This window comes from Lipotes vexillifer, unplaced genomic scaffold, assembly GCF_000442215.2.
Source record: "Lipotes vexillifer unplaced genomic scaffold, Lipotes_vexillifer_v1.1 scaffold98, whole genome shotgun sequence".
NCBI lineage: Eukaryota > Metazoa > Chordata > Mammalia > Artiodactyla > Lipotidae > Lipotes > Lipotes vexillifer.
In genome coordinates this window covers 985,156-1,004,476 of record NW_006799611.1, presented here as the reverse complement: position 1 = coordinate 1,004,476, position 19,321 = coordinate 985,156, and the positions used below count along the sequence as shown (strand labels likewise).

Sequence of the window (19,321 nt, the reverse complement as noted above, 5' to 3'; positions counted from 1 at the left end):
GGTCAGTGGTAAGCGGGTCTCTGCCTCCGTCCTACACTCCTAGGTCTTTGGGTTCAGGGTGATACTTACAACAGACATGTTGGATCATAGATCAGTCTCCCACTGGCTCTCTCAGATTAAAGGCTCTTCCCCAGGTTCTGTTAGCTGATCTGAGGCATTCTGTCCTACCAGGGGGATGGAACTCCACTTTGGCAACTTGGGACCCTCCCTCCATCAGCCGTCTGAGTAGATCTCAGGTACTCTTATAACTCTTAAGACCTTACTTGTAAGTTCTGGAAATTCTACAGCAGGCTCTTCCCTGTTATCCAAGCTCAGGACACATGGAGGACCAAGGATGCACTCCCAAGTCACAGGGCTCCCACACCACGTTGGTCCAGGCCCAGTGGTTTCGCACCTTCAGAACTTCCTCCCACATGTCTGGTAGCTGCCTTTCCTGGGATCTAGACACATCCCCTTCCCACTGAGGTTGCAGACCCACCCTGAACCCCAGAATGCCAGATGGGGCCCCAACTTTCCTGCTTCAGGAGCCAGAGATTTCAGTCCAAAGAGCCAGCAAGAGAAGGCAGGGGTGGATTTCTCGAGAAGGTTCTGAGAGAGGCTGAAGGATTTAGAGGCTGCGGATGCAGAGCCTCCTCTGCAGAGCCTTTCACACACAGAAGCAAAGGTCACTACAACGACCTCTCTCATGTGGGAATGGCTCTGCTGTCAGGGAAAATAAGGGGGTTAGGGGTGGCACCAGAGCACTCAGCTTCCGGCGGTCAGGGGCAGAGGCCCTGCGGGAAGAGAGCTGGAGGGGATCCCACCCCCACCAATTCCCATAGCATCATCTTCTTAGGTCACTCCTTCCTCACTGACCACCCCTCTGCTCCTTCCCCAACTCTCCCACTGTGCCCCGCCCCACATGCTGGCTCCCCCAGCAGTCCAGCCAGGACCCTCTGCTCCCTACACATACCCTTGCTGAGTAACTCCCACCTCCCCAAGGGCCAAGGCTCTCTCTCCAGACCAGTGGGGCATCAGAACCTGTGAAAACCCTTCAACACACAGATGACCAGCCTCTCTCCCACAAACACCACGGAGGATTCTGCTCTGGCTCAGACCTCTCTCTGAGCCCCAGGCTAGCAGGCCAGCTGCCGGGTGTTGTCCCACAGGCGTCCCAAACTCAAAATGGCCAAAACCAAACTCACAACTTCCCCTCCCAACTCAACACTCCTCTCACGTTCCTTATCCTGTGACTGTCCAGCACCTCACATCACTAAGTGAGAAACCCTGGCACTGCCCACCCTCCCTCCCATCCGCTAAATCTCCAAGGAGAGAGGCCTCTACCTTGGTTTCTCTCGAACCCACCTTCTCCTCTCCATCCCCATGGCTCCCTCACCCATCTCCCAAATGCCAGTCTCCTCCCATACCACCCATCCTCCACACCAGGAGTATAACTGAAGGGGTTTCTCTCCTCCTGTAACTCTGGAACAAATCTCCACCGGCCACAGGATAACATCCGAACTCCTAAGCACTGCTCACGAGTCCCTCTGAGGACTGACCCCAAACCACCTTTCTGACCTGTTTCCTGCAACCCCACACAGCTCACCACACCTGAGCCACAGCTTGCTTCCTGCTTCTGGACCCCTGTTATCTGTTTCCTCTGCCTGTGTTCCCCTGCACCTGGGACACAGAACATCTATCTTTGAGATCCTGTGAGTCTGACTTGGTGCCATGAGCTTCCATTTCCACTACTTACCAGCCTCAACACAGCATCATCGTCATTTATTTACTCCCATCTGTCGGCTGGTGGGCTCCTGAGGGCAAGGACTGCAGTGTCAGGCCCAGTTACACGCTCAGTAAGTGTTTACTTCATGAGTGAAACCACTAGTGAGATCAAGGTGTTCTTCCACCCCCTCAAGAAGCAAAGGAAGCAACCAATCTTTAAAGCAATAAAAATAAGGCCAACTGCTATCTGGGAAACCATGGCAGGTAATGTTTCAGTAACAGATGCTTTTGGTGAGAGATGGGAGTTCTGAAAAAGAAGAGTCAGCAACGACAGACTCTGTCGGGCATTTCCAGCACAAGTCAAGAAAGCAATGCCCCGACCACTGGGCCGTGAGTGCTGCACAGTCCCCTCACGCTCAGGGCTCTGACCACCCCGGCTGTGTGACTTCGCGAATTCATCACACCCTTGCCCCAACTGGGATCATGACACATGCAGTCGCCACCTCTTCACCTTGCTAACTCCAACTCCTCTTTCCTCTGGGAAGCTGTCTCTGACCACCCATCTGGTTTATGGCCTCTGAGCACCTTGTACTCTTCTTTTACAGCCATTGTCAGTGCTGGGATTAATCTTTTGTACACTTATTTGTTACGGTTTTTACTTATTTTTATACTTACTTAACTTCACTACTAGACTGCGAGCCAAAAGACAGCAAGGACCAGACTTGTCTTTTTCCTCTACTGCAGCCCCACACTCGGCACAGTGCTAGCACTCAGCAGGCCCTGAACAAGGACTGGATGGATGCGAGGGTGGGTGGGTAGATGGATGGATGGACGGCGGATGGACAGATGGATTGGCAGGCAGGCAGGTCTGGAAGACAGGGAAGAACAAGGAATAAGGCTGTCTTTCGTGAATGGTACAATAGTTTAATAACATCGAGCTCTCTTTACTCTGACGCAACCCTCGCAAAGCAACCTCAGATCTTAAAACTGGGGCTTTCGGGGCTTCCCTGGTGGCGCAGTGGTTGAGAGTCCACCTGCCGATGCAGGGGCACGGGTTCATGCCCTGGTCTGGGAAGATCCCACATGCCGCCGAGCGGCTGGGCCCGTGAGCCATGGCCGCTGAGCCTGCGCGTCCGGAGCCTGTGCTCCGCAACGGGAGAGGCCACAACAGTGAGAGGCCCGCATACCGCAAAAAAAAAAAAAAAACTGGGGCTTTCCCACTAACGAAAGGATGCACACAAACTGGGGATATTCCTATTTACTTGGAAAGCAGGTGTCAGAGCAAAGTGACACACTTGGCATTCTGGCTTCATACCCAGTGATCCTTCTATAATACCAGGCTGCTCTCTCTGTTCCACAAGTATACTGGCTATATTGATAAAAGTAGGTTCCAATAATCTCTCAGCCCCCTAACATCATGATGAAGCCCCCTAAGATCAACACGCGTATTGCTAGCAGACCACAAGAGGCACTGCCTTTTCTCAGCCAGCCACCATCACCAAATACCGGTGCTGGGCACCAAGTCAGGTGTTAGCTCCTCTTCCCCACAGTCACACTGTAGATTCAACAGGGGACCCTGAAGCTGAGGTTTTCATCAGAGAGAAATGCTTCTTCATGGACATGGTCTATGAGCAACGTTACATGACCTGCAGGCAGCTACCGAGAAACTGCAAAATACAAATGGATGGGTTTTACAGGTGGAGAATCAGTACGCCTGAGTATGAAACCCTGGCAAAGCCCCCGTCCTCATGTGGAGAGTAGGAAGAGTGGACTCAACGATCTCTAACCTTCAGATCAGACTGACACTACAAATGATGAGCACAACGGCCACAGCAATGCTCACTGCAAAAGAGCCCCGTGGCAGGTATACCCAGAGACAAATTAGAGAAATAGGCTAACTGAAGCAACCAGCATCTTTTGAAAACAACAAAGTAATGCTACATATCAATCAGCAAGTAACTTCTAATCTTATCAAAAAGCTTCCCAGAAAGAACAAATTCTAATCTTAGTTATCAACTAATCACCACATGCATCAATCCTGTACCTTCCCTATTTATAAGGAAGATCAGGGTTTCCTGGTCCCTAGAATGAAAGTAGACCTTAAACCCATCACCCCAAACTGAACTCAACTCCTCAAATTCAATTATCAGTAACATTAAAACACCTAAAGCCAAGAGAAACTATTACAAGTACCGTTTGTCCATGAATCCCTGTTTCCCTATCTCACCTGTGATTCTTCCAATGTGCCAGAAACCACACCACAAGGCAGCCCGGGCTGTGAGAAAAGACACCTGAGGAGCCCTCTGTGTCTCCCATAGCTCCATCCTGGGCAATTCCTTCACCCTCTCTGAGCTTCCGTCTTCTCCTCCGCACACCAAAGCCCGCCCCACCTACCCTGCAGAATCATTATGAGGCTAAAGACACAGGTGTCAGAGACTTTGTAAAGTGTTGAAATATTTTATAATGAAGGGACCTCAGATCCAACAACCTTCTCATTTTATAGATTCAAATCAGTCACTGGGCACTCACTTTTTATTTCATTTGTCCATTTAACAAGCATTTATGTACTACTTGCTACGTGCCAGATGCTACGGCAGGCAGTGAGGACAGGACTGTGAGCAAAGCCACAGTCCACGGTGGGACGGGACTGCACACCCTGCACCAGGGAGCTGGACGTAAGGAACAACAGTTACACCAGTTACACCGAAGAGCATGTCGTTACACCCGCGGGCCATGCAAACCATTTGGGTTTTTTCTAAGAGAAACCAGAAGCTACTGAAGGGATTTAAGCAGAGGGAACAACACACTCAGATGGTTCTGGCTGCCGAGTACTAGCCCCGGGCTAGGCCCTGAATACGGTGGGAAGAAGAAATGCAGACTTTGACTCTGCAAAGTCTGGTGGGGGAGTCACAGGAAGCTGAGGCTGCTACACGCCAGAGCAGGGCGTTGTGGGAGCCCCGTGGGAACACTCCTAAATGCCAGTGGCCTGAAAGTGCTGGAGATATGGTACCTAGAGAGAAAAAACAAAACAAAACACAGCTACAGGGAGGGCACAAAATTAGAAATATCTTAAAATAGTGAAAGTCACTAATTCCACATAACAGACTTTATTGCCACAAAAAGAGACACAGCAAAGTCTCCTGAATTTATTAACTTGTTTTCCGTAAATACTTAATTACTCAGAAATGTATCAAAAACACAGATTCCCCTTGACCTACTTATCAAGCTTATACAAGAATGGGTGAGGATTACTGTATCCAATAAATACGAATTTAATTACATTCATTACTCTTTCTTTTGTCTTTAATAAGATGATTTCAAAGAAACCTTTGACTGTTGAGGCCAAACATTTACATTTTCTTCTGATTACTCAAGTTAACTGTCTTAATCTTAAAATAAAATCTGATAATAAAAATATTTAAATCCTAAAGAGGGAAAGTATAATGTTGCATAAGTTTACATTAAAGTCCCATTATTTGGACTTGAGGGTATGGGAAGGGGGAAGGGTAAGTTGTGACAAAGCGAGAGAGAGGCATGGACATATGTACACTACCAAACGTAAGGTAGATAGCTAGTGGGAAGCAGCCGCATAGCACAGGGAGATCAGCTCGGTGCTTTGTGACCGCCTGGAGGGGTGGGATAGGGAGGGTGGGAGGGAGGGAGATGCAAGAGGGAAGAGATATGGGAACATATGTATATGTATAACTGATTCACTTTGTTATAAAGCAGAAAGTAACACACCATTGTAAGGCAATTATACTCCAATAAAGATATAAAAATAAATAAATACAAAGAAATAAAGTCCCATTATTTACATGGAATCACAGAACAGTGAAATAGAAAGTACTTGGGAAACCAGCCTTCAGTTCCTGGACAGGTCTGAGACAAGGCCCACACTTGGGGTGACTCCACCCTCCCCCTCACCAGCACCTACTGCTTTTGTGGGCGTCAAGGCTTGCGTGCACAGTCCCAGTGCAGGCTGAGTACTGCCTGCCACCCTGGGTGCTCCCACCAGCCCTCACCACCAAGTACCTCTGAGCTTTAACACATTCCTTGTGCAATAACTCACATAACTTCCATAGGCAATAAGTTAATATCCCCTGCAAAACAACAAGCATCCTGACAGCCCTCTAACAATGGGTTAAGAGAAGATTATTCTAGCTCACGCTGACTGGATGCTCATGAAGTGCAAGCACTATGCTAAGCCCTGTTCCTCGTCATCTCCTTGAAGTCCTGTAAGAACCAGACGGAGGTAAGTACCATCACACTTCCTGTATTGATGAGGAAAAGAGGAATGGTCACCTGCCCAAAGTCAAAGGGCTTGTGAGTAGGGTCAGGACACAAACCCACATAGGCCTGACTCCAGAGTCTGCTGTAAGTGCTGCCCTGTCCGCCTCTTTGACGCTCAGGAGATAAATCTCCTTCGAAGAACACAAGGGATCTGAAAGCTCTGCAGAAAAAACAGGGAAGAATGTGCCTCTCCACGTCTTCATGGTCTCTGCTCTCCTCAGTAAGTACCGGTGAGACAAGCCTGACTCACGCCTCCCTTTGGGGAAAAGCCGTGGAACTGATCAGTGCAGGGGGTCAAAGAGAAGGTGCTCGCGATGGTGCTGGGCTGGAACCACCTGTGAGAAGAGCTCATGCAAAAATGGGGGAGGAAACACCTGTGGGCCTGTAAGGAAAGTCCCAAGGACTCCTTGAGCACTCTGTGACTTCAGAGCTGGTTTCTCAGATACCTTGGCCACCACCTTCACCACCAACTGGCACCGTCTACACTAGAACCTGGAGAAAACAGCCAAACAGGTGCTTCCTGGTGCTGCCCCAGCACCAAGGATAAATAAAAAGACAGTGAGCACTCTGTAAGCATCAGCTTCCCGTCAGGCACCACGCTAAGCAGCCCACGGCATTATTCCACTGAATCTTCAATGACAGCCCCCAGTAAGGTAACCCTGCCATCCCCATTTTACAAATCAGTTAACTGAGACTAAGAGTGGGGAAGACACTGGCCCAAGGTCACAGAGGTTGTGTGTGGAGGAGCCAGAATTAGAACCCAGATCTGGCTCCAGAGTGTGAATCTGCTTGGCCACTTCACTCAGGGTCCTCTGTCACCGCCAATCCCCTCCTGGTCACATTCTGTTTGCACGTGACTCCTCCACCAACCATCCGCTCCCCAAGGGCAGGATGGAGATCCTTCATCTCCATATGCCCAGCACTCAGCAGAGGGCTTGGCCCAAAGCAGGAGCGCAGCAAGGCTGGTGGATGGATGCCCATAGGAAGAAAGTGGCCCCAGGATGCCCCTCACAGAAGCCAACCCAACCAACTCTCCCCATCCCTGATCAGAATCTACAGACCATCTACTCAGCTCCCTGAGGCCTGCTCCTCTGCAAGTCCACCTCAAGGGAAGGGTCAGCAGCCACACTTCTGGGGAAGGGGGAGGTGGGCTTCAGCAAGTATGAGCAGTTCATTTTCAGACTTGCCCTTCTTTCTGTTTCCCCATCTTGTCCTGGAGCAAATAATTCTTCCCTCTCCCACCCCTAAGACTTTGTAGGACAAGTATCACCACTCAGACCCAAAGCCTACCACTAGTATATGCACATCTGTGTCTCAGTCAGCACTCAAATACTTGGGGAATGAAGCAATAGAGTCCAGAGTCTGGGATTCACCAGAGACCTATCAATAAGAGTCTGCCGAGAGACTCTTTCCAAGATGGTGGAGGAGTAAGACGCAGAGATCACCTTCCTCCCCGCAGATACACCAGAAATACATCTACAAGTGGAGCAACTCCTACAGAACACCTACTGAACGCTGGCAGGAGACCTCAGACCTCCCAAAAGGCAAGTGGATGAAAGGCTCTTGCTGCTCCAGCCAGGAGTCAGGACTCTGCCTCTGAGGTGGGAGAGCCAACTTCAGAACACTCGTCAAGAAGAGACCTCCCAGCCCCACATAATATCAAACGGCGAAAATCTCCCAGAGATCTCCATCTCAACACCAGCACCCAGCTTCGCTCAACGACCAGCAAGCTACAGTGCTGGACAACCTATGCCAACCATATAGCAAAACAGGAACACAACCCCACCCACTAGCAGAGAGGCTGCCTAAAATCATAATAAGTCCACAGACACCCCAAAACACACCACCAGACGTGGACCTGCCCACTAGAGAGACAAGATCTAGCCTCATACACCACAACACAGGCACTAGTCCCCTCCACCAGGAAGCCTACACAACCCACTGAACCAACCTTAGCCACTGGAGACAGACATCAAAAACAACGGGAGCTACGAACTTGCAGCCTGCAAAAAGGTGAACCCAATCACAGTAAGATAAGCAAAATGAGAAGACAGAAAAACACACAGCAGATGAAGGAGCAAGATAAAAACCCACCAGACCTAACAAATGAAGAGGAAATAGGCAGTCTACCTGAAAAAGAGTTCAGAATAATGATAGTAAAGATGATCCAAAATCTTGGACCCACCACCACCCCAGCCTCCCACTTTTCTTCCTAAGGAAAGCTCTAAAATAGAGTTTCAAAGGTTTCAACTCTCTTAACCAGTAGGCCCCCGAGATTCTGCCTTTTTGTGGGCACATGGCATTGACCTTATCTGCAGATCATCTCCGTGGATTATGTTTTCACTAGACATGCCCCTGGGGAAAAATATTGTCCAAAAAAAGGTCCTGTTCTAGACCCACCCAGAATGACATAATATTAAGTGTTTTCCATCTTCAACAGTGATACTCTTTTGAGAACTCACAGCCAGTTTGAATTTAGCTAAGTCCAATGTTTTCTTTCTCTTTTTGGTTCATAATTTCCCAGGGGCCTGCTACCTTCGTGCTTAGCTGAAAATGCAGCATTCTCCAGCAGAGAATGCTCTCTGGTATATTTAAAGCAATTAGGTCCCGGGACTTCCCTGGTGGTGCAGTGGTTCAGAATCCGCCTGCCAATGCAGGGGACACGGGTTCGAGCCCTGGTCCGGGAAGATCCCACATGCCGCAGAGCAGCTAAGCCCGTGCGCCACAGCTACTGAGCCTGAGCTCTAGAGCCTGCGAGCCAGAATTACTGAGCCCATGTGCCCCAACTACTGTAGCCCACGTGCCTAGAGCCCGTGCTCCGCAACAAGAGAAGCCACCACAATGAGAAGCCCGCGCATAGCAACGAAGAGTAGCCGCCGCTCGCCGCAACTAGAGAAAGCCGCGTGCAGCAACGAAGACCCAACGCAGCCAAAAATAAATAAACTAATTTAAAAAAAGAAAAAAAGCAATTAGGGCCCTGAATGAGAAGTTCAGTTATAGACAAAGATAAAAGATCAAATTTTAATTAGCTATGGAAATATTATTTTATTAAAGATAGAGTAATTATAAATTATTATAAAGTTATTTTATAAATTGAAAAGAAAAACAAAACCTTTCATTTTATGGGCTCTGTCTATATTTTGCCTTTACCTCATCATTTCACTTAATTCTCTCAAACACTGAGTTGAACGCTCTTATTCCTGTGTAAGGTATTTGCAATTGTGCTACAAATAGGTGACCAACTAGGGCTGAGGGGTTTCTTGGGATGTGGGACTGGCAGCTAAAAGTGGGCAAGTCCCAGGCAAACTGGGACAAATTGGTCACCCTAGAAACTACCCATCTATTTAGTAGCCTAAAACAGAATGATCATTTCTCACAGTTCTGTGGGCTGAATGGGTGGTGGTTCTGCTGTTTTCACCGGAACTCTCCATATGGCTGCTTGGCTGAGGCTGGATGGGATAAGATGTCTGGGGCCTCACCAGAGATGGCTGGCCCTCTTCCTCCATGGAATCTTTCATCACAGCACGGGGGCCTCAGGGTTCCACAGGGTAAGTGTGGAAGCTGCAGGGCCTCTTGAAACCATGCTCAAAAGTTAAGTATTGCCGCTTCGACCACATAGAGTGATGCAGACTCAGCGCCAGCCCAATTCAAGACATGAGAAAATAGACTTCAACTTTCAAAAAATCTTATTGAAAGATTCATTATTGATGAATTGGGAGATTGGGACTGACGTATATACACTAATATGTATAAAATGAATAAGTAATAAGAATTTGCTGTATAAAAAAATAAATAAAATTCAAAAATTCAAAAAAAAGGTAGAATATATACATTATGTGTAAGGAGTGAAAAAATATCACTAGAGATCTACATCATTAGAAGGATTAAGAGAATATAATAAACAACTTTGCTAAAAAATTTGATTACTTTCTTGAAATGGGCAAATTCCTTGAAGACAAAAACTCCAAAGCTCACTCAAGAAGGAGATTACTTGAATTAGCTCTATGTGTGTTAAATAAATTTAATTAATTAAAAAAAATCTTATTGAAAGATAGTGGACATACAATATTATGTTAGTTTCATGTGTACTACATAGAGATTTGACTTGCATACATTATGAAATGATCACACGAGAAATCTAGTAACCATCTGTCCACATACAAAGTTATGACAGTATTATTGACCATTATTGTGCTATACATTCCATCCTCAGGCTTATTTATTTTATAACTGGAGGTTTATACCTCTTAATCCTCTTCAGCTATTTCACCCACCCTCCCCTCTGGCAGCCATCCATTTATTCTCTGTATCTATGAGTCTGTTTTCATTTTGTTTAGTTTTTTAGATTCTGCATATAAGTGAGATCACATGTGGTATTTGTCTTTGTCTGACTTATTTAGTATAATGCCCTCTAGATTCATCCATGTTATTGCAAATGGTAAGGTTTCTTTTTTATGGCTGAGTAGTATTCCATTGCATTCCACACTTTTGATGGGAGGAGTTGCAGAGAATATGGTCATTTTTAGTCCATCACAATCCCCATCATATACATGAGATTCAGTAAATTTAAGTAACTTTTCCAAGACTACATAGCTCTTAAGTGGCAATTCGAGCCTTTGAACCCAGGTCTGTGTGTTTGAAAAACCCATGAGTTTTTCTGGGTTTGAGTCACCATGCCCTGGTGGGGTATAACTACAACATTCGATAATCCAGAGAGCAAATGGGTATTTTCCTGCAGTGCTGGTGTGGAGTGGTGGAGAACGGAGAAAGAGACATAGAAGCAGTGATCTGTGATGTCTGGATTACTGGCATCACAAGTTTGTCCAGTCTGTTTGGAGAATATATTTGCCTGATACTTGCCTGATTCTGTAAATATGTTCGGGCTCCTGCTGTTCTCCTGCCCCGTACTTGAGTACAAGCTTATTTCTAAAAGTAAATTCTTCAGTGGGACTCAGATATTCTATATTCTTGGCCTTGATGTTTCTCTTTCTCTTATGCATTGTAACATTCTTTTTCTACATAAGCCTTTGGATCATCTACAGTTTGAGAGTTTGAAAGACAGTTGTCCCAAGTCGGTTGTTTTCAAAGAGTGGGGGGTCCCTGAGTCCCTTTCAGGGAGTCCATGAGGTCAAAACTATTTTTATAATGCCAAGGTATTATTTGCTTTTCTCTGCTTTCATTCCATCTAGGGTGTAAAGTGGAGTTTTCCAGAAGCTAAGTAATGTGTGATACTGCAACAGATTTTAGTGGAAGCAGATATGAGAATTCCACTCCTTCCTACTAAGACATTAAAGGGACTTGAAAAAAAAAAACTAATGAAGTCTTCTCTTTTGTTCCTTTTTTTAAAAAAAGTTACTTTTTATTAAAAATGTATTTTTATGTTAGCATATTAAGAGTTTGCTGTGATTTTTAAATTAATACACAAATATTTTTAAAGTTTCTCATTTTGTTTCTCATAGTAATAAAATAAATTTTAACTTACTTTTAATTAAAAATTAATAATAGTCACAGAAGCTCTTTGGAGTCCTCAATTTAAGATAGAGTTCTGAAAGCAAAAAGTTTTCATTATTTTATTAGCTGCCATTTGCAAAGCTTGGGCAATTTGCTCTCTTTTAATCCTCCCAGCAAACCTATCAGGAAGGTACCCCATTAATCTCCTCCCAGAGGCATAAACTAGGGCTCAAAATCATTAGCCACACAGCTTGCATGCTGTGCAGCTAGAATTTGAAGCTAGTTCTATCTGACCCCAAAATCAAACTTGAAGGAATCAGTAACCTCCTTGCATGCAATATACCTGTTGCTTTCCTGGACAGAGAGGTTGAAGCAGAGGTCAAGAAGACTGGATGAATTATTTGAGATGGCTCAGGCAGCTAAAAGCCAAGACCTTCTGCTGTCTGTTCTACTCCTCATAGGGACTTGTCCTTTCAAATGGCAATTCCTTTTGTGAGAAAGGAATGCCTTCAAATTCAAATGATACTATGAACCTGGTGGAGGTCTGTTCCCCTTATAACAGGCATTTCTAATAGCACAGTATGCAGACTTTGCTGAGCACTCAACAAGGAAGAAACGTTTGTCCAGTTATCACATTCTAAACTGCCAAAATACATGTGCATTGCCTTAAGTTTTTCAATTATGTTACAGGTCAGCTTGTGCATTTTATCTGTTCGACTCTCTTTTGTAAAACAATTACAATGGTAAAAACAAAGAAACTATTGAGTACTTAACTATGCGTCGGTCACCGAGAGGAAGACTTGATACCAAGGTCTCTCTGAATCCTCACAAGAATACTCCCAGGCTGGCAGTGGGGTGTCCTACCTGCTTTACAGATAAGGAGATGGGCTTGCCGAGGGGAAGCTACTTGCCTGAGGTCACCCAGCTAGTAAGTAGGCGGTGAGTCAAGTATCAGACCCAGGTCCGGGTGGTTCCCAGGCTAAGATTCTTAACCAGCATGCATTGCAAGATCCTAAAAGGCAATGTCAATCTGTCTGTGGAAAGGAGTTCCCCAAAGTAAACTTGAAGTAGCCCAGGTAAATTAGGAAAGGGTCACAATTTTATGGTCAGAGATTTTAAGGAAAAACCAAGTGATGCAACCTCTTCATGTAATAAGAAAACAGATACAATTCTTTAATTTTGTCCTTAGCTTAACCCTTCACTAACATCCAGCAGCTCGGAGTGTACAGAGAAAGGCAGTAAATTCCTCATCTGTATCCCAGTGTGCCAACTGTTTTGGTTTTAATTGTGTCAGGTGTGTCTTCCTTCTGCCTGGAGGTCCTTCCTTAGGTTTGAAAATATCATGATCACATCAACAGTGTGAGAGGTGGTGGGAGAGCTGAGGTTCCACATGTGTCAACAACAGATGTGCACGTCTCCTGGAGCACTGGAAAAAAGAGTAATAGGAGTTCCCTTAGGGCTGTGCTCCACGTGCCCCAGGAGGGGATAAGGACGAAAGCCTCTGTAATTTATATTGACTGCTGAGGTAACCAGGTGCTTTCAGCAAGCATTCCAGTTGCAAATTTGGGTTTTAACAACCTTCCCAACAACCTCTGGGGAGGGAGGGAGACAAAGAGGGAAGAGATATGGGAACATATATATATGTATAACTGACTCACTCTGTTATAAAGCAGAAACTAACACACCATTGTAAAGCAATTATACCCCAATAAAGATGTTAAAAAAAAAAAAAAAAAAAAAAAAGAAGAGTCTGCCAACATTCGGTAGCATGACCTGTCCGAGCAGAGGTCGATCACAATGTCCACCAAGAGCCTACCCTGGAGACTCAGAAGCAAAGAAAGCAGGAAACTTTCCCTGTGCAGGGAGGAGACACAGGTATAGAATAATGCATGCAACAGTGAGGCACATGAACTAATCAAGGTATACACACAATGGAAGCCAAGGGAGCACAGACAGGAGTGGTCACCTGTAGAAGAACTGGGTAGACTTCACAGAGAAGGGAAAAGTTGAACTGAGAAGCCATTCCCAAACCACCAAGGCAAAGTCATTGTTTCCTGCTTCCCTGAGCCCCATACTGCTCACCTCCCCACGGCTGAGCCCTGTTCTGTCATCAGTGACTTGTGTGCCTGTCTCTCTGCACAGTATGTGAGCACCTTGAAGGCAAGGACTTTGGGCATTCTCCATGGCTCACCCTCAGCTGTCCAGTAAATATCTGCTAACAAAGAATAAGAGTCTAGTTTAGATTATTAATCACACAGCAGCTACCCCTTCTTGAGCATCTACCATGACCTATTACTGCAAGTACTGCATACATGATCTCATTTCTTCTACACAAAAACCCCAAAAGGCAGATCCTATTATCACCATCCATTTTACAGATAAGGAAACTGAAACGCAGAAAGATTAGGTAAATTGCCCCAAGTCATACAGCCAGTAAGTGACAGAGCCGGACTTTGAATCATGGGCTGAATGAAAAATCAGTTTTCAATTACTAGTGAACAAATCCCTTTTCCTTTCTCTGTGTCTGCCTTGCATCCAGATACATGGATTACCCTTTAGTCTATTGTTCACTGGAACCAAAGCCATTTCTTTCCTAGAGAAAAACAAGGGCTATCTCTTGTTAGTCTTCTAAACAATGACTGCTAACCAATACTGAGTAAACATCATGGCAGGGTGGGGGAGCGTGGAGAGACACAAAACTGTGCTTAAGATATCAGTCAAAAACATCTATTAAGGAGGAATTGTATGTTCCAATTGGAACATTTTCCACTGTTGGAACAATTTCCAAATAGATCAAGTAAATAAATAAAGGAGCAAGAGTACGTATAGGATGCCATTCTTTGTATAAGAGAAAAAATATACAACAAAACAGGAAAATGGTAATAGTGGTTGCCACCAGGGAGAAGACTGGGAACTGGCAGCTTGAGGCAAGAAAGACACTTTACAATTTGTCCCCCTTGAACTACTTGTCTTTTTAAATAAAAATCCATGTGTGATTTTTTTAATTCTTAAAAAAAATAAGACAAAAACACCATTTAAAGAAACTCCTTATTGCCAGGTCTTTTCCAAATGCTCACATACATATGACTGCAACCATGAAAAAAACTTGTATGTTTATGAAAAACTGGGTGAACTTAATGTGTGGTGAAATAGGACTCTGAAACAACTTTTGTCTTTCATGTTGAGGTTCACTAATTTCACTATAAAGTTGTTGCAACATTTTTTTTCTGCAATAAATAAAATGTACTTTGAAGGTGCAGATATGGCATACATATAAGCAGCAGAGATAATCTGCCACACCTTCTTCTGAAAGTCCTTCATCTGTCCCTTCGACAAGTATTTAATGAGCACCTACTATGTGCCAGGCAAAGTGCTCAACAGGTTTTTGGGGTTTTTTTAAGATGTTGGGGGGAGTTTTTATTTATTTATTTATTTATTTTTGCTGTGTTGGGTCTTCGTTTCTGTGTGAGGGCTTTCTCTAGTTGTGGCAAGCGGGGGCCACTCTTCACCGCGGTGCGCAGGCCTCTCACTAACGCGGCCTCTCTTGTTATGGAGCACAGGCTCCAGACGCGCAGGCTCAGTAGTTGTGGCTCACGGGCCTAGTTGCTCCGCGGCACGTGGGATCCTCCCAGACCAGGGCTCGAACCCGTGTCCCCTGCATTAGCAGGCAGATTCTCAACCACTGAGCCACCAGGGAAGCCCTCAACAGGTATTTTTAAAAGAAGAGCTAAACAACAGGTCACTAGCTTCCTCCCTCCTGCCTTTCGGGAAAACATGCCAATCAGAAGGCCAGAGCTAGGATCACTTCTTGATGTTCACGTATTCTAACACCATCCTCACTCAGCTAAGAAAACTGAGGCCTGGACAGGGGAAGGGCTCTGATCAAGGTTACATAAGAAGCAAAGGCCTCAAAATTACTTGTCCTGCTCTCCTCACATGCGACGTGCTATTTTGTTGTGTTGAAAGATGGGCAGTCGGGGAGGGGCAGAAACATACCCTAACACTGACAGCCTAATATATCAGGTGCTTTCACAGATCTTGTCAAATTTATTCTTCATAACAACCTCTCAAGGTGGACATGACTATCCTTGTTTTACAAATAAGGAGATGAAAGCTCTGAGAAGCTAAGAAACTGGTGTATAAGGCTTCAAACACGTATCTCTCTGACTTCCGAGCCAGAGCTCTGACCCTCCATGCTGAAAAGGAAAATCAGGTAGACTGGAGCCATATCACAGAGAGCCCTAGAGGCAAGATTTTCCATTAACGAAGTTTCTCTCTCAACCCTGGATGCTGTCACTCCAACACCACCAATCACAAAGCCAGTCCCCTCATTACCCAACACATTTTGTAGCTCTTATGTGCCACCAAGTTTGGGCTTTCCTTTTAACCCACAGAGCATGATGGTTATCCAGAGCGCAGCAATCTCTGAGAGACATTTACATCGTTTCTGCTGGGACAGAATGGGATAATTCACACGTGCTGCTTTTAGAGCCTTTGGGTGCCTGCCACACAAGCACGGACCCCAGTAAGGACCCATCCCTTAGATGCCATCCCCATGATGCCACTGGGTCACCGCCACACCAGGTGGTAGTGAGAGAGGCCAGCATCAAGGAGGTTGGTCCCCCGAAGTCCCACAGCATCTGAAGTGAAGAAAAATGCAGGCCAGTACAGGAGAAGCCTCCTCCTGCCTTCTCTTCTGCCCCTGCAACACAGGCAGCCGGAATTAGTCACACTGCTAGTGAGCAGAGGCACTGCACAATGAAAGGTCACACGTATGGGTATGGGACACCCTTCCAAACAGGAGGGAGCCCCATCACCTCGCTTTCTTCTCTCTGCCCGGTAGAAACCTAACAAAGTTCTGGCATTCCCCTATTGTGGGTGTCTTCCTTCTGGCATGTGGTAAAATCAGTGTCATACTTGGGTGGGAAGGGGAAATTCCATAAGGCTCAAGTCTAAGTCTTATGCTCCAGTTTCAGAGTCCTCACTGGGGCTGGGGTCTAAAGGTCAGCAAACAATGAAACGTTCCTGTGCTTTCCATCTGCCATTCTCCCCCCCACAGCTCCCTCAGAGGCCTCACAGGGAGCAGCAGTCACCATCTCACCACAAACCTCATCCCAACCTCGAGCAGGAAAATGGTCTACCGATTAGAAATCCCCTCCTCTTTCGACCCTCAGTCTCCAAACACAATCTGCCCATCGGCACAGAGGCAGCAGACTCACAACTTTACCCGACGATGTGCCCAGTAGGCACTGTTCCATCCCATCCTCACAAGGCCCCTGAGAGGCACACAAGGCAGGAACCAGGATGCTCACTTCGCAGAGGAAGAAACAAAGCTCAGAGAGGTAAAGACTCTCCAGGTAACACAGAAGTAAAAGCTTCTGAACCCTCACTCCTGTTCTGCCCCCTCACCAGGCTGCCATTTCAGTCTTTTGGAGACGACCACTGTTAAGATTTGCAGCAACATCTGGTACCAGGAGCCAGCAAGCCAGAACCTTTCAAGCTTCACACTAACTACTCTGCCAGCACACACATTTCTCAACAGCTGATGGAATGAAAGCCAACCGCCCCACCAATCTAGGAGACAGGAAAAGCCCCCGAGACTGAAAAACAGGGCGCCCCACTTAAGGGCACGGCGTGGCATGGGGGAAGCCGCCGGCCTAGTAACCAGGGCAGCTAAGACCCAAGTCCGACTCAGGAAACACACAGGCAGGCCTAGCCGGCCCTTCCGGCCCAGCCGCAACCTCGAAGCCTCCAGAATCCTCAGAGAGCCCAAAGCTCCTGCTTCCACTCAAACTCCCTGGGCAGTGGGGAGGGCGGCTTTCCCTTTTCCCGCGACCACTCACCCTTTGCCTGCTTCTTACCTGGGGCCCCGCTTCCGGACCTGCAACCACTCGGGGCCCCGCCCCCCACCGCTGCAGGTCTCCCTAGCCCTGCCCCTTGCACCTGTGGTTTCCTCAGGTCCGGTCTCTCCGCCCGCTTTGGCCTCACCTCGCAGCCCCCTCCCCCGGTAAACCTGTGGTCCCACCCGGCCCCGCCCCCCGCACCTGAAGCCCCCCCTCGGCCCCTCCCAACTGCCTCGTCCAGCCCCGCCCCCCGCACCGGCGGCCTTTCCCCACCTCCAGCCCCACACTCGCTGTACTCCATACCAAAACCCCCATCCCCACCACACACCTAAAGCCCCCGGCCCGGTCCCCCGTGCCCGACACCGCCGGACACAATCCCCACACCCCCCTGCCCCGAGGCCCCTCCCCGGCCAGCGGCCCCTCGGGGTCCCGCCCCACACACCTGCAGCTCCCTCCGGCCCGGCCCTCAGGGCCCCGCCCCGCCCCGCCAGCCGCTCCTCTCACCGCCCGCTCTCGCCGCCGCCGCAGTCCCGGCCGGTCACCTTGACGCGGGCCGCAGTGGCTGCCGTCGCCTCCTCATGGCCCTGGGAGCGGCCCAGGCGGCAGCGGCGCCTTCGCTCGGAGGCCGGGGCCGGGCCAAGCCGGGCCAGGGCCGGGCGCAGCTGGAGCGCGAGCCGACGAGGGTGCGGAGCCGGCGCCCAGCCGCAGTAGGAACCGTCCTCTCCTGGGTCTGAGCGGCGGACCGCTCAGCCAATCGGCGCGCGGCGCCAGACCAGTCTCCCCAACCAGCTCGTCGCAGAGGCGGAGACACGCAAATCGACCGGCTGGGCGCGCCAGTGCGCAGCCGCTGCAGCCCAGATCCTGCCTAGCCTCGGCCTGCGCTGCAGCCCTCAGATGTCGTCTCCGCCTGCGAGGATGCTCAGCTGCCCGCACACCCTCCTCAGCGCCCCGCCACGCCCATCCCCTTCCTAGAAATAGCAGCGCGTCTTATTCCCCATACATCCTTCCAGGCCTCATACAATTTACCCTCGAAACCTCTACCTAGGATTTATTGTTTTCAACAAAAAATGGTTTTGTGAGAAACATCACCTTAATGCCCATTCTTTACAACTCGTAGGTAGGCACAGAACACAGAACGTCAGAGCCAGAAGAAACCTTCAAGAGCCTGGGGTCCAGCTCATTTATTTTACAGCTGGGCAAAATTAAGCCCCTCGAGGTGAAGGGACTTGCCCAAGACCACACAAGGGCAAAGCTGAGAAACGAGGTTGTCTGTTGTCTGTCTGCTCTCAGATTCTTTACTCTGCCACGCACGATTAGGTGAGCAGAAGGGTTAAGTCATTTGATTAAAGTCGCAGAGGTAAGTTGTAAAGACAGTTGAAGCCAGTTCTGTGAAGCCCTGTAAGTCAGAACCACAGAAAATCTCTGCTCGGCCTCCCACAGAAAGGAGGCCCTATGTCCTGCGTTACTCTGAATGATTCCTGGACACACAGACAAGTAGAACGTCATTTTGACAATTTTCAAATTCATTTTGCAGTAACATCAGCGTATAGAAAGATTTGGTTACTGTCTTCCCAAAGCTTATGGAAGAAAAAGAGAGAAACAAAAAGAAAAGAAATAGTCAGTGGAAATTAAACCATTTCTAAGTCTTCAGGAGTCTCTGAGGGAAATCTCTGCCATGTTGCATTAAGAAAGAATAATCATCAAAGAAGATACTTAGCTATTTTACTTAAAGAGAACAAGAGACAATGTAATGCAATGGTTCATTCTGCTCAGAGCCTCTGGATTCAGAAATGCACAGGGTGCGTGTTGAGTGCAAACTCTGGGGACTTTTGACTGCCTGAATCCAAACTCTGCTTCTGCCACCAGCAAGTTGTGTGTAAGTAAGCAAGTTATTTAACATCTCTGTGCCTCAGTTTCTTTACTGAAAAATAAATATGCTGAAAATAGCACCCTCTTCAGAAAGGCTGCTGGGAACGTTGAGTGAGGTGACACATGGAAGAAGCCCTAGTACCTAACAGGAGCTCAGTAAACAT

At 47.4% G+C, this 19,321-nt stretch overlaps 1 protein-coding gene across 2 annotated transcripts in view; it reads right to left on the bottom strand.

Annotated features, from left to right (window-relative positions):
* Positions 1 to 18,028, bottom strand: part of RALGPS1 (Ral GEF with PH domain and SH3 binding motif 1) — a 301,912-nt gene extending 283,884 nt beyond the window's left edge. The window contains exon 1 of one of the 2 annotated variants that reach the window (XM_007471717.1): positions 17,793 to 18,028. The gene's annotated coding sequence lies outside the window, so the exon portion shown is untranslated. The remainder of the gene's footprint in view (positions 1 to 17,792) is intronic. The other variant, XM_007471715.1, reaches the window with a different exon arrangement.
* Positions 18,029 to 19,321: the final 1,293 nt, after the last annotated feature.